A 13778-nucleotide genomic window follows, 5' to 3' on the forward strand; every position below is an offset into this window, starting at 1 on the left:
GCAAGTACCCCTCCCCTCACTGTCTCTATGTTCTCTTCAATGAAATTTCATGACATTTCCAGTAATGACAATCTATTTCTACACATCTTGACTCTGGTCTGAGTGTGAGAATGAGCCAGTTTGGAGGCAGCTCAAGATCTTGATCTACTTATCTCTTTCTTTTGCCTAGAAAATATCTCAGATGAGGCTGACGAAGGTTGGTATCTAGATGAGGAGCTCTAGCTAACACCAGAACCATTATCTTGATAACCAGGAAACTAAGCACAGATAAATCACCGAGTTTCATCACTTTGAAGCCGAGTTCTTAGAATCATATGGGGTATGACCAAAATGTAAATGTTCACTTCCATATGCTCGTAATGGGAAAGCCCATACACTTACTCAGCCACTGAGTTATTCATCTGAACATCCAAGAGGTTCTTGATCAAGACTCATTTTTCTCTAGAAATATTACTAAATTATTTATTTAACTTTTTTTGAGACAAAGTCTCATATTGTAGCCCAGTCTGGTCTGAAATCTACTATGTAACTTGCAGAGACTTGATATCATGGTACTACTCCTGCCTCTGGGTGAAATCACAGGTAGGAGTCACTGTGATGGGCCTTTCTTATGAATTCTGATGGTATGATATGGCAAACAGGGGAGTTTTACTCAAAAGCTGCAGCCTCAGGTATGGTGTGCTCAAAGCTTTCATTCAAAATCGTCTTCCCACCTTCCTCTATGCCAGGAGCCCCATCACACCTGGAGGGCTTACAGGGTGACAGTTATTCTTTACTTGGCAGTGGAGTTCCCTGGTGAGGATGAGGCTGAGTTCCCTTCTGGCTTTGAGCTTCCATTTACTGAGAGAAAACCATCGTGCTGTATCCATCTGTGCAGCTTATATTCCTCACCAGAATTTGCTTGATTGGCATTTTTAGAACTATTGCATTGGCAGTAACTATTTTGAGTCAGAACAAAATTGGACAGCTATAACCTTTTTCAAATCTCTATTCTAACCTGAATGTGAACCCAAGCAAGAAAACTCCAAAGGGGGGAAAAAAAATAAAGCTGTCAATGGTTTGATGAGTTGACAAGGTCACAGTTATTTTTCTGGCCTATGATTTATTGAAATCTTTGAAACCCTTATCTTCTTCCAGGTTTCAAGCTCTTTGGTGACTCATATGAGGTCAAGTGTTGCTTCTACAACAAGATGTCATGCAATGGAAGATATGAAGAGATTAAGTAGCAGGTTTTCTTATCTGCAATCCAGTGCTCTGTCTTAGAGCTGTGGGATTTAGGAATAATTATCTGACCATTTTGACCCTGTGTTCTTACTGGAGGAATTCTGTTGATGATTCGCTTGCTTCATGCAAAGAATTATGGGACCTAATAATGGCAGTAAGCGCCTTGGGAGTCTATGGAAGGAAGAGTGATGTTAAGTTCTCCTACATTGGCTTGAGGTACTTGCTTTCAGATGGCAGAAGAGAAAGGTACAAGAAAGCCACATGCCATGTGTTAGGTAGAGATGTTACACACACATGTGCACACATGCTCACTACTGCTTACTACTGAACATATCCACATCTGCTTTAAAATTGCATTTTAAGATTGATTGACTAATATATTCATTTGTGTCTGAGATAGGGTCTTGCATTGTAGTCCAGCCTGGCTTCAGTCTCCCAACACTCCTCCCTCAGCTTCCTGAGTGCTGACATTGCATAATTCATCTTTACACACACTGCTACATTTTTTAAATGTTTTCTACATATTTTTTGTGACTGTGAGAAGGAGAGAAAAAAATTCATCAGATTGAATGTGTTTATGTTTTTAGTTATCAAACAGTATTATTACAAACATATACCATCAAGTCACTCTACACCCCTACACACGGAAACATGCATACAAAAAATGAGGATGGGTGCTGGAGAGATGGTTCAGCAGTTAAAGGCACTTTCTTTAAAGCCTGATAGCCTGGATTTGAATTCCCAGTACCCATGTAAAGCCTGATACACACAGTTTCACATGTGTCTGGAGCTTGTTTGCAGTGGCAGGAGGCCCTGGCACACCCTTTTCTTCTCTCTGCTTGCAAATAAACTAACTATTAAAAAATAAATTGATCATCTAAAGTAAATTATCAGGTTCATTTTCAAGCTTCTTAATTTTGAAAATTATTTATCTATTTGAGAGAAAGGCTGATAGAGAAAGAGGAAGGGAGAGAGAAAATGGGTGTGCTAGGCTTCTAGCCACTGCAAATGGATTCCAGATATATGTGCCACCTTGTACATCTGGCTTACATGGGTCCTTGGGAATCAGACTTGGGTCTTTAGCCTTCACAGGCAAGTGCCTTAACCACTAAGCCATCCCTCCAGTCCATTTTATAGGTATTAAAATGAAAAATGGATAGTGAACATGTTAACTGTTTTGTAGTTAACTTATGGGTAATATGAAATAAGAAAAGTCATAAACCTGGATCACAATACCTGGTTTGGGTCACTGCAATTAAATGTACACTTAGCCAAATTTGTCATCTATAATATGAAATTGGGGTAAAGCAGTATACTATATTTTTTTGCTGTCATTTTTGTTTCTTCATTTCTTTGTCTGGGATTTATTTACTTAAAAAAAAAGTTTTCTTTTTAATTTGAGAGAAAGGGGAAGAGGGGGGAAAAAGAACTGATACATCAGGGCCTCCAGCCCCTGCAAATGAACTTCAGATACAAATGCACCGCCTCGTGCCATCTGGCTTATGTGGGTCCTGGGAAGTCAAGCCTGGGTCCTTTGGCTTTGCAGGCAAGTGTTTGAACTGCTGAGCCATCTCTTCAGTCCCTCACTTTTAAAAACAAAGCTAAATGTTTATAAAGGTTTAAGGAGATGCAGGCTTCTTGGTCTTTCCATGGTAATATTATCCATATATGTATATGTATAATATATGGTATTATTATATGTTATATATGGTAATATATATATTCTATATATAATTAATATATGTATAATATATATATTATTTGCAAACAGAGACAAATATGTATATATTTTAATTAAACATAAAGAATATTATCTCAGGCTTGTTTCCTCTATCGTCATATTTCACAGTATCCAATCATGCAAGAGAGTAAAGGAAAGGGAATCAATTTGCAAAGACATCATATAATTGATATTAACCCAGGCATGTGCAAGTATCGCTTTATTACAGAATAAACTAAACCAATAGACACCATGAGCCAACTAAAACCATACCAGATGTGTGGCTATGTAGACTCGGCTGTACTTAACTGAATGCCACTGACGAGACACTAGTTTCTTCAGCATTTAAGTTTTCCTGTGCGTGGGTTAATGAGTCACTTGATTTATGTGCTACTCAAAGAGACATAGAACCCTTGGAAAGTTGTCAGGATCTGTATTCTTGGACTTGAGGGCACTGAAGAAACTCACACAAAGGTAGAATTTTCAAGTTAAAAGTCTTTAAACTCAGCTGAATATTCGGGACCACATATGAATTATGAGGCATTCATGGAAGATGTGAAATGAGGACTGTTCTAGAATGTCTTGGAAACAGTTAAAGGCTCATTATACCGTGTGAGGAAGAGACGGGATTTCTAGCTTGGATAACTGAAGATGACAAAAGATGAGGGATTTCCCAAGGAAGGAAGGAAGGATTGTCATCAATTTGGGAGATGTTGAATATAGTGCTTGTTGCATCTTCTCATGGAGATGACCAGAAAATGAGGGTGGGTTGTGAAAATATATAGACATGAGGCTTAGTGAGAACCATAATAAAAATGGACGTTTTTCATGAAGCACTTAGCACAATGTTGGATTGCTACTGCAGTATGTTTGCACAGGCTTCTCAATAGTCCTGCTAAATAGGCTCGGGATTTTCCCCATTTTTTGGAAGAAGAACAGAGTTTAAAGAGCTTACCTTAAACCATAGCTATGAACTTTGGAGATGTTAATTAACAAATCATCTTATATTTTGCTTCCATTACTTTTATTCTACCATTTTTATTATTATGCCTGTAACTTATTATGGATAGACCTAATTTGATCTTATAATTTTATTGCATGGGAAGGACATTTTTACTCTAGTCACTTCTTACTTTCTATGATGATGGAAACATTCTCGAGGTTACAAACATTAGTTTCTAATGACACCCTAACATATGATTACTTCAGTAATGTCATTTTTTTTTTCCTTAGGAGTCTCACTAATTCTGGCTACATTCCAGTCATGACACATCAATATTTTTAATTCACATTGCACTAGAAACCCACAATTTGGGCTGGAGAGATAGCTTAGCAGTTAAGGCACTTGCGTGTGAAGACTAAGGACCTATGTTCTACTCTCCAGATTCCAAGTAAGCCAGATGCACAAAGGGGAGGCAAGCACAAAGCTGCACATACCTACTAGGTGCCACAAACATCTGGAGTTAGATTTCAGGGGCTGAGGCTTTGAATGCCAATTATCTCTCTGTCTCTCTCTCTCTCTCTCTCTCTCTCTCTCTCTCTCTCTTTCTCTCTCTGTGTGTGTGTGTGTGTGTGTGTGTGTGTGTGTGTGTGCGTGCGTGCGTGCATGTGTGTCTCAAAAATAAAAATAAATAAAATTTAAAAACCCCAGAATTTAAAATACTGTGACTTTCATTAACTTTTTTGGAAGGCATAAGGAGCCTTAAAATTGAACATGAGGGCTGGAGAGATGGCTTAGTGGTTAAGTGCTTGCCTGTGAAGCCTCAGGACCCCGGTTCGAGGCTCGGTTCCCCAGGTCCCATGTTAGCCAGATGCACAAGGGGGCGCACGCGTCTGGAGTTCGTTTGCAGAGGCTGGAAGCCCTGGCGCACCCATTCTCTCTCTCTCCCTCTATCTGTCTTTCTCTCTGTGTCTGTCGCTGTCAATAAAAAAAAAAAAATTGAACATGAAAAATAGAAACATCGCTCAAAGAAAAGGTAGTTGAACCCTTTGCAGGGGAGTGGGAAGCAAGCGACCTCTGGTGTTCACAGGGTGACTTGTCTATGTGAGTCAGTGAGCTCCAGGTTCAGAGAGACACCTAGCATCAAAGAATAAAGTGGATAGAGTAAGACATCTAATATCAACCTTTGGTCTCCACATGCATGCACATATATGTGCATACACAACTGAGCCCACACATACAAACACCCACACACACAACTCACATACCTCCACAAAGGACTCTTGCAAACCCCAGAGCGTGTGCAGCACTTAACAAATGAAGTTATTTCCATGACCAGAAAGCACATCTACATTTTACTGTGAGATTATCACTGGCTGCCTAATTTTTGTTGGATTCAGAAATAAAATTCTGTGATTCTTCTCTTATGACTCCAAATATTTTCCTCATTTGATGGTTTCCCTCATATTTATGCATAGACACTTAAAATGCGATTTTCTGTGCCACTAAGTTCAAAGCAGAGCAAATCCTTACATTTAAAAGTAATAGACACAGTTGGAATTCAATGTGAAGGAGTTCTGAATTCAAATACTAAGATACATATCATGAGATTTCTTAGTTTTGTTACTGTGGTAACAAGAAATGCCATGCAGTTTTTAATCTATCTCCAATCCTTTTTAAAAAAAATATATTTATTTTAATTTTATTATTTATGTCATAGAAATAGGGACAGAGAGAGAGAATGGGTGCACTAGGGCCTCCAGCCACTACAAACGAACTCCAGATGCCTGCCCCCCTTGCACATCTGGCTGACGTGGGTCCTGGGGAATCGAACCTGGGTCCTTTGGCTTTGTAGGCAAATACCTTAACCACTAAGCCATCCCTGCAGCTTGTATCTCCAATTTTTCATGTATGGGACATAGGATCTTTAATTTTGGGCACAAGGTTTCATAGTGCATATCTAAGATGTATTCATTGCACATGACTGAGCTTGATGCCCATTCTGTTTGCCATGCGTTTTATTATGGCAGAAATCTCTTGATCAGTTACTGGAAAAAAAAAAAAAAAGGTAGGTGGATTTTATTGACAGTTTGGAAGGCTCAGTGATCGTTGGTTTTGCTCCATTGCTTCAGGTCTTGGGATGAAGCAATGCATGATAGCAGGAGCCTCCCACAAGGGGATCTCTTCACCCCAGGCCAGACATAAAACAGAAGGCCAATCAGAAGGCGACAGATGTCAGATCCCTTTGAAGGGGGACCCTGATGACCTAACGCCTCCCACTAGGCCCGGCTTCTCCTTCTCAGAGTTTTCACCTCCTCCCACTGGTGCCAAGCTGGAGCTGAGACATGAACATGGGCCTTTGGGGAGTAAAATCGATACAGCTTTAGTATACTGTGTTTGTTAGAAAAAAAAAAAAAAAATCAGAAAGCAGAAGTTGGTAAAAAAAAAAAAAAAAAAAAAAAAAAAGATTTCAACATGTGGGTGGGGTGACCGATTGCCTGTTGTCATCTCATGATTTAGAAATTGGTATGAAACGAAGGCCAGAATGTATGCATATTTAACTGTCATTTGCCTCGGAGGTACTTTATATTTAAGCCAAGCATAGAAAAACAGGTTCTTAAAGACCCTCCCACCCTTATATTAGGTAGAAAGCTGTTGGGCTGGAAAGATGGCTTAGCAGCTGAGGGCTTGCCTGTAAAGCCTAAGCACCCAGTTTGAGGCTTGATTCTCCAGAACCCATGTAGTTCAGATGGAGGAGGTGGTGCATGCATGTGGAGTTTGTTTGCAGTGGATGGAAGCCCTGGTATAGCCATTCTCTCTCTCTCTCTGCCTCTCTTTCTCTCCCTGTCTCTCTCAAATAAATAAACAAAACTTAAAAATAAAAAAATAAAGTCGTATGGATCCATCATGTTAGCACCATCATTTCCCTCCCCCAGCTCCTTTGCCCCTCCCCCTACAATGACTGACTGATGTTCTCACATCTCATGACCTTCAAGCCTAGGGGGAATGCCAGCAATCCCACTGGGGAAGGCCCTCAGCTGAATGGAGTTAATGAGAAAGACCCATACTTTTCTTTCTTTTTTAAAAAAATATTTTATTGTTTATTTGAAAGAGAGAGAGAATGGGCATGCCAGGGCCTCCAGCCCTGTAAACGAATTCCAGATACATGTGCCCCCTTGTGCATCTGGTTTATGTGGGTCCTGGGGAATTGAACCTGGGTCCTTTGGCTTTGCAGGCAAATGCCTTAACTGCTAAGCCATCCCTCCAGCCCATAGACCCATACTTTTCAAAGAGAAAGAGCCTCAGGATTTTGTGCAATCAAAATAATGCCTTTCCAGGACTGGAGAGATGGCTTAGGAGTTAAAGTGTTGGCCTGCAAACCCAGAGGACCCAGGTTCGATTCCCCAGGACTCATGTTAGCCAGATGCCCAAGGGGGTGCATGCATCTGGAGTTCCTTTGCAGTGGCTGGAGGCCCTTGCACACCCATTCTCTCTCTCTCTTTCTCTCTCTCTCTGTCTGTCTCTCCAGCTATTTCTGTCTCTCTCTCCAATAAATAAAAAAAATAAGATTAAATATTTTTTAAAAAAATAATTACCTTCCCTTTCAGACCTGGCAGTCTTTTGGTCCTAAGCCAAGTCCATTGATAGGGGGTACTCTGGCAGCTGTGGGGAGGGACACAAGTATCTATTTAGAATAAGTCCTCTCCCAGGAGGAATTCTGCACAGAATCACTTCTAAGTGCACCTCCTATGAAAGGGGAAATATTCAAGGACTATTGGAAAAAATAAATCTTCTCAAAGGTAATTTGTGATGTTATCGAAAACTACTTTCTGGTTCAAACAAATTGCCCTTTGATTTTTCGGTTTCCTAGGATTTGGGGCCTTGTAAAGAGCCTCATTTGTCTCAGATCAGTGCTCCCCAGCCAGCTCCCAAACACATTCCTTCTAGCTCAGTTCACATGACATGAGACTTGAATGTCTTTGCTTTGGAAACATGCAACATTTGTAGCTCTCATTCTCCATGATCCCATTACTGTGACATTTATTATGTGCTAAAATGCACAAGGTTATGTTGGCTCTTTCTGCTGTTAGGGACCAGATGTTAGTATTCTTGTCACCAGAGTCTCATTCTGTACTTTCCTTGGCTCCAGTCTTTGTGATCTCCATTGACGTACTTCAGAAAAGACACACTGAGCATTATGTGAAGACAGGGGGTGTTGGAGGAATTAATTGTAAGGAAGAAACAAAAGTGACAAAACACTGTCAAAAGGCAAGAGAGGACAATGGCCAATGAGATCATTGTGTCAAACTTTATTCTTGGGAAGTTATATACTATTTCTAAAAGTGTCTAGAACATACAATTTCCCTAACATTTATTTTCTTCTCCAAGTGATTGACAGCCCCATCTGCTTCCACTCTTTACAGAAAGTGTAATGGTATGTCTTTGCGCAAGAAAACTTCCAACTAGATAAACAGATATAATGATCTTTGGGGCAGTTCAGAATGTTCTGCTTCCACCTTAGACCCAAGATATGACTCATCCCTATTCTTTTGACTATCCAGCAAAGTACTGAAATTTCACTTCCCTGTTTTATATGTTCCTGAATAAGAGAGTGGTTTTCCTCTCAAGTCTGCTACTATATAATTAGGTACCTGTAACAGTTTCTCCTCGGTCTATTTTGAATACATTTATTCTGTTCTGTACTGAAATTCATATGCACAGCTATTTTTATTTTTCCTCAGGAGGCAAGTCAATTTGTATACAACAGGTACATTACAGGTATGTTGCCTGTGGTTCTCTGCTTAGTCACTGAGCTTAGGCAGGTATACGTATATTCAAGGAGATCTCGTTGGCTTGTTTTCTATCAGTAATCCTTGGCTCCTTGATTTCATTTTCTTGCTAACTCTCTGGCACATTTCATCCTATAGAGAAAGACTCATTTTTTTTTTTAAATTTCTCTAAAGTGACTGGGGATATAGAGTGCTAGAAACCCAAGCCACTTTCTACACTTCAGAGCAACCCTTTCCCTAGTCTTTATCCTCAGTGAAGACAGAATTATGCTAACTTCTTAAATTTTAATGTTGATTCTCCTTCTGTGTTTAGGACATTACATCCTGATGTGATTGTTCCTGGTAAACTACTTCTAGGGACAGTAGCATGTCTGCAAATCCCCCATTTTTGTTTATTTCCATTTCTTGTTTGCACCTTTTTAAACCACAACATGTCATCTCATTGCCACAATAGTTTTGCTGTGGTGTCTTTGAGTTTCCAATGCACAGAGAAGAGGAAAGTGAATAAATGACTGTCTAAAAGCTCTTGGTTGCTTCGGCTACTCTGGCTCTACTTTTTAAAGTGAACATGTTCCTCCTATGTCATCCTTTCAGGCTCTCCTTTCTGGAAAGCATTTGCAAGTTGTCATCAGAATATGATTTTGTCTGGACTGATATGATCCATTTATTTATACCAAAACACCTTTATGTCAATGAGGATTCAAATCACTTGGAAAAGGTCTCTGATTGATGGCCACTGAGCACTGCAGGCTTGCTGGCCTTCAAGCTTCCAGGGTTTCTCGTGTCTCACCGTGGGCTCACTGAGATGGAAGACTCTAGCTACCACGTCTGCCTCTATGTGGCTTGTGGGGATCCGAACTCAGGTCCTCACTCTGAGGCAGAAAGTTCTCTTCTCAGTAAGTGATTTCCTAGACTTTTCCTTATATTTTTAATGTCCGTATTGTTCCAAAATCAAAAATCATTAACACTAGTAAAATGTCATATGAATAATGTTACCTTTCAAGAGTTAAGAGCTTCAGCAACTTCCAATGAAAACTGCAATGGATTAGCTCCAGGATGTCTTACCAAAAATCTCAGTGTTTCAGGAATTAAATGTCAGTGGGTGAATTTATTATATGCCCAAGGTTTTCATCTTACCATGTGAGTTCACTCTCCAGAAGCATTTTTCCACTGGGTGTCAACATCTTTCCCCATTTTGCCAATAGCCAGCTTCAGCAACCTTCATTTTGTGACTGCCCCGTCTCTTCCTTTCCCCATCTCTTTGCAAACATAGATTAGAATCCAACATTGTTACTAAAAGAACTTTACTTTGATGGTCTTAGTATTTCATCATTATGCTTTTGTTTCCGTGTAAACATGTTCTCTCACTCCCTTAACTGAAAAGCAATTTTTCATAAAGCCAACGTTTATGCTTCTTTTTACATAACAAATGTGTACACAACCCACCTGCTTCTGGGTGATTTTCCATCTGTCCTTCAAGACAAACTGTATTACATAAAAAAAAGACTTTTTTTCTTTCTATGGCCTTTATGTCTTCTCATAAATGGAATTTGTAATCAATGTTTTCAACAACAACAGAAAAATGTTTCAGAAACTTAAGACAATTGGTTTACAGAATATCCTGACTGAGCAAGCCAATTATTCCATTTGTCTAATTCCAACATTTATAATACTTCTTGTCGACAGTGAGCAATGTGGGTCTTCAAATATTCACCAGAATGACAGTTTCAGAAGACAGCATGGACTCTTTCGTAATTGAAACCCAGGTGGAGTTGAAAGACACACGGACCTTACTTCGAGCACCACGGCAGCTGGGCTGTTTGGTTTATCTATTGTGCTCCCACCACTGCAACTGAGAAGAAATCCCCAGACTCCTTCCTGAAAAGTGCAGCTCTACCTAAAAACAGTTGGCATACTGCTGGTGTACCATGGTCCTCTGAGGCCAAAATGACAATGCCAAGTGAGGAACACATCACCCATTTTGTTCTTTTGGTAATAAAGAGCATAGAGGTAGCTCATCTGAATACCACAGGTCCTAGCCAGTTAGGCACACACACCTTTTATTGACTCAAAGGTTGATGCTTTCTTTGATAGAAAAAGTGGATAACCGCTCATGTCCTGAATTTTAAGGGTCCTGCTGTGTAGCCTAGGCTAACCTAGAACTCCCAAGTGCGTTTCACAGAGTATCTTCTAGCTCACCATCCTCCTACCTCAACTTTCCTAATACTGGGATTGCAAGCAGGAATGCCTGCAAATGTATTTTTAAAATCTGTTCTAATATTAATATCCTTCGTTTATTAAGAATAATATTACATTTAATCACTTACTTTATTTTTCTTTTCTTTTTTTTAACAATTTTTTTTTTTTTCCAGGTAGGGTCTCACTCACCTTAGGTCAGGCTGACTTGGAACTCACTCTGTAGTCTCAGCGTGGCCTCCAACTCATGTTGATCCTCCCAACTCTGCTTCCCAAGTGCTGGGATTAAAGGCATATGCCACAAACCCAGCTTAATCACTTACTTTACTAGGTAAGAAAGCCACACACCTAGGTGACAAGGGGTCTCTTACAAGTCAGGTATCAAAAGGAAGTCTATCTGGGAGTGATGGCACATACCTTTAATCTCAGCACTTGGGAGGCAGAGCAAGGTGGATTGCCATGAGTTTGAGGCCATGCTACAAAAAAAAAGGAAGATGATTCAAGATATTGAAAGTTATTTTATGACCTTCCTTTCATGTTTCAATGGTATCAGGCATTTGTTGAACAGAACAGCTACTTATTTTTGTTATATTTACAATTAGATTGCAATGACACATTTAATAAGAAAATGAATACTTCAACTAGATTTCTCCAAAGGTAATACTGATTTCATTGCTCTTTAAAATTTTCTACCTTTAGCATTGAATCGCAAAACAAATAGAGCAAAAGGTATGTGCATAAAACTACCCCAAATCTGAGAATGTTCCCAGCTTTCCTCGTCCTTACATGGTCTAGTACTTAACTTTCCAACATGAGACTGTGGAATGATTTAAATTCATCTTAATGTTCTCAGTTATAGAGGAAAATGAAATAGCTAAAAATTTATGCTAAAAATAAATTCTCTAGATTTGCTGGATTGCGAGACATTGGCGTGTAAACAACTGCTCTCTCTCTCTTGGAAAGCTAATCCCGTCTGGCTTTTGACTTTCCTGTGAGATTGTTCTAATAGGCTTTTAAGCAGCATGCTGGATAATTGTTTCCACAACTAGCACAGATTGGTTTTCTCAAAAGAAAAAAGATGAAAATGAAAGTTCTATCCAATTAAAATAGCTCTATTAATAGTACTCTGTGTGGGAAAGGAAAATCTATGTTTCAAAAGCCTGTGCAGTTTATCACAGAAGCAGGAATTTTCTCAGCAACTAAGAGTTAGGTGAAAAGTTGAAGCTGTAGGAAGAAACAGAAAAGTGTATGAGTTAGTTTGCTGTCAAGATTGTATTAACAGGACTGCAGAGATTGCTCAGTGGTTAAAGCAACTTCCTTACAAAGCCTGACAGCCTCAGTTTGATTCCCTAGTACCCATGTAAAGCCAGATGCACAAAGTGACGCCTCTGTCTGGAGTTCCTTTGCCATGGCAAGAAACCCTAGCCTGCCCATATTCATATTCTCTCTCTCAGAAAAGAGTATATGGGCATATCTATCAGAGCTTTCTTTATACTAGTTGGAAGATGATTGTGCAGGGAAAGCCTTGAATCTGCCCAAACCTTTAGGGTACGTTGGAAAGGAAAATGTACCAACATGCGCTTTAAGTTCTAATTCAGAGAAACTACAGACTTCTGCAGATATATGAATGACCCCCCTCCAAGAAACTGTCATTTAGCAAAAGGAAATGGCAAATGCAGGTGGGATATTTCTATTTGATCCCACACCCCACCCTTTTGCCTAGGCTGGACCATTTCATAGGAAGAAGAGATTGGGTGTCTGACACCTGGCCCAGTGGTGACCATGGTAACTATTAGTCAATTTTAGTGTACTGTGCACATGTCCCCAACCTTTCATAGATTATGCAACCTCCTTCTCAGAAACCCTTTGACTCTTTAGAAACTGGGGATACTTCAGCATCCTTATCAGGTGCCTCCGTGTCTTAGTTGGGCAATATATTTTATAATCTGTTTCATGCTGTCTGCTTATTGCCATTTCATTTCATGGTTATAATTATCAAAGACGCAAAGGAAAATAAATGAATGAAAGACTTTCCTACAGTTATCTAAGTAGCACAGTCAACATGAAGACAGGAGATCACGTGTGCTTGTGTATCTAGCTCCAAAATGTTTTTCCCTTTCTTATCTGATCTTACATATTTTCTTTCCATTAGATAATTCACTGTTGTGTGCAAAATATCTTGACATGTAATGTAGTCATCTATAATGTTTTAGCTCAAATCAAAGAAATGCCTTTGTGAGTTTATATTCAAAATTGTAAGATTTGGGCTGGGCATGGTGGCACATGCCTTCAATCCCAGCACGTGGGAGGCAGAGGTAGGAGTATCACCATGAGTTCAAGGCCACCCTGAGACTACAGATTGAATTCCAGGTCAGCCTGGGCTAGAGTGAAACCCTACCCCCCCCCAAAAAATGTAAGCGAGAGTCTCCTAAAATTACTGAATGCTAATGAAATAAATAGGAACGCTCATGAGAACCTTCAGCAATAGGTCCTTGTTTTCTCAATCTGTTCCCCACCAATAGTCTTTCTTCCTTTTTCAGCAATGTATGGAATGTGCATGACCCTCATCCTCTTGTGTTATCACAAGAGCAAAAAATAACACAAAATACAGGACAGCAGCATCTTATGTCCACTGATCTGTATCTTGTCTGAGAAAATCTTCTTAAACCATGAAGGAAAAATTTGTTAAAATGCCATCTTATCACTACCAGAAAATTCCCAGACCTCAGTCCACTCCAACAACCTAATGAAAGGTCTGTTCCTTTCTCAGTTGGTGTGTAGTGTTGTTGCCCGCCTTTATCTCGAGTCTTATTTCATTCCATTTGAACTTTTTCTTGCAAGTTTATGCTCTGTGTCTCAGTTTTTATTTGACAGGAGTGAGTGTTTCCTGTTAATATCACTGACAGGA

The sequence above is a fragment of the Jaculus jaculus genome, chromosome 12, assembly GCF_020740685.1.
Source record: "Jaculus jaculus isolate mJacJac1 chromosome 12, mJacJac1.mat.Y.cur, whole genome shotgun sequence".
Taxonomy (NCBI): Eukaryota; Metazoa; Chordata; class Mammalia; order Rodentia; family Dipodidae; genus Jaculus; species Jaculus jaculus.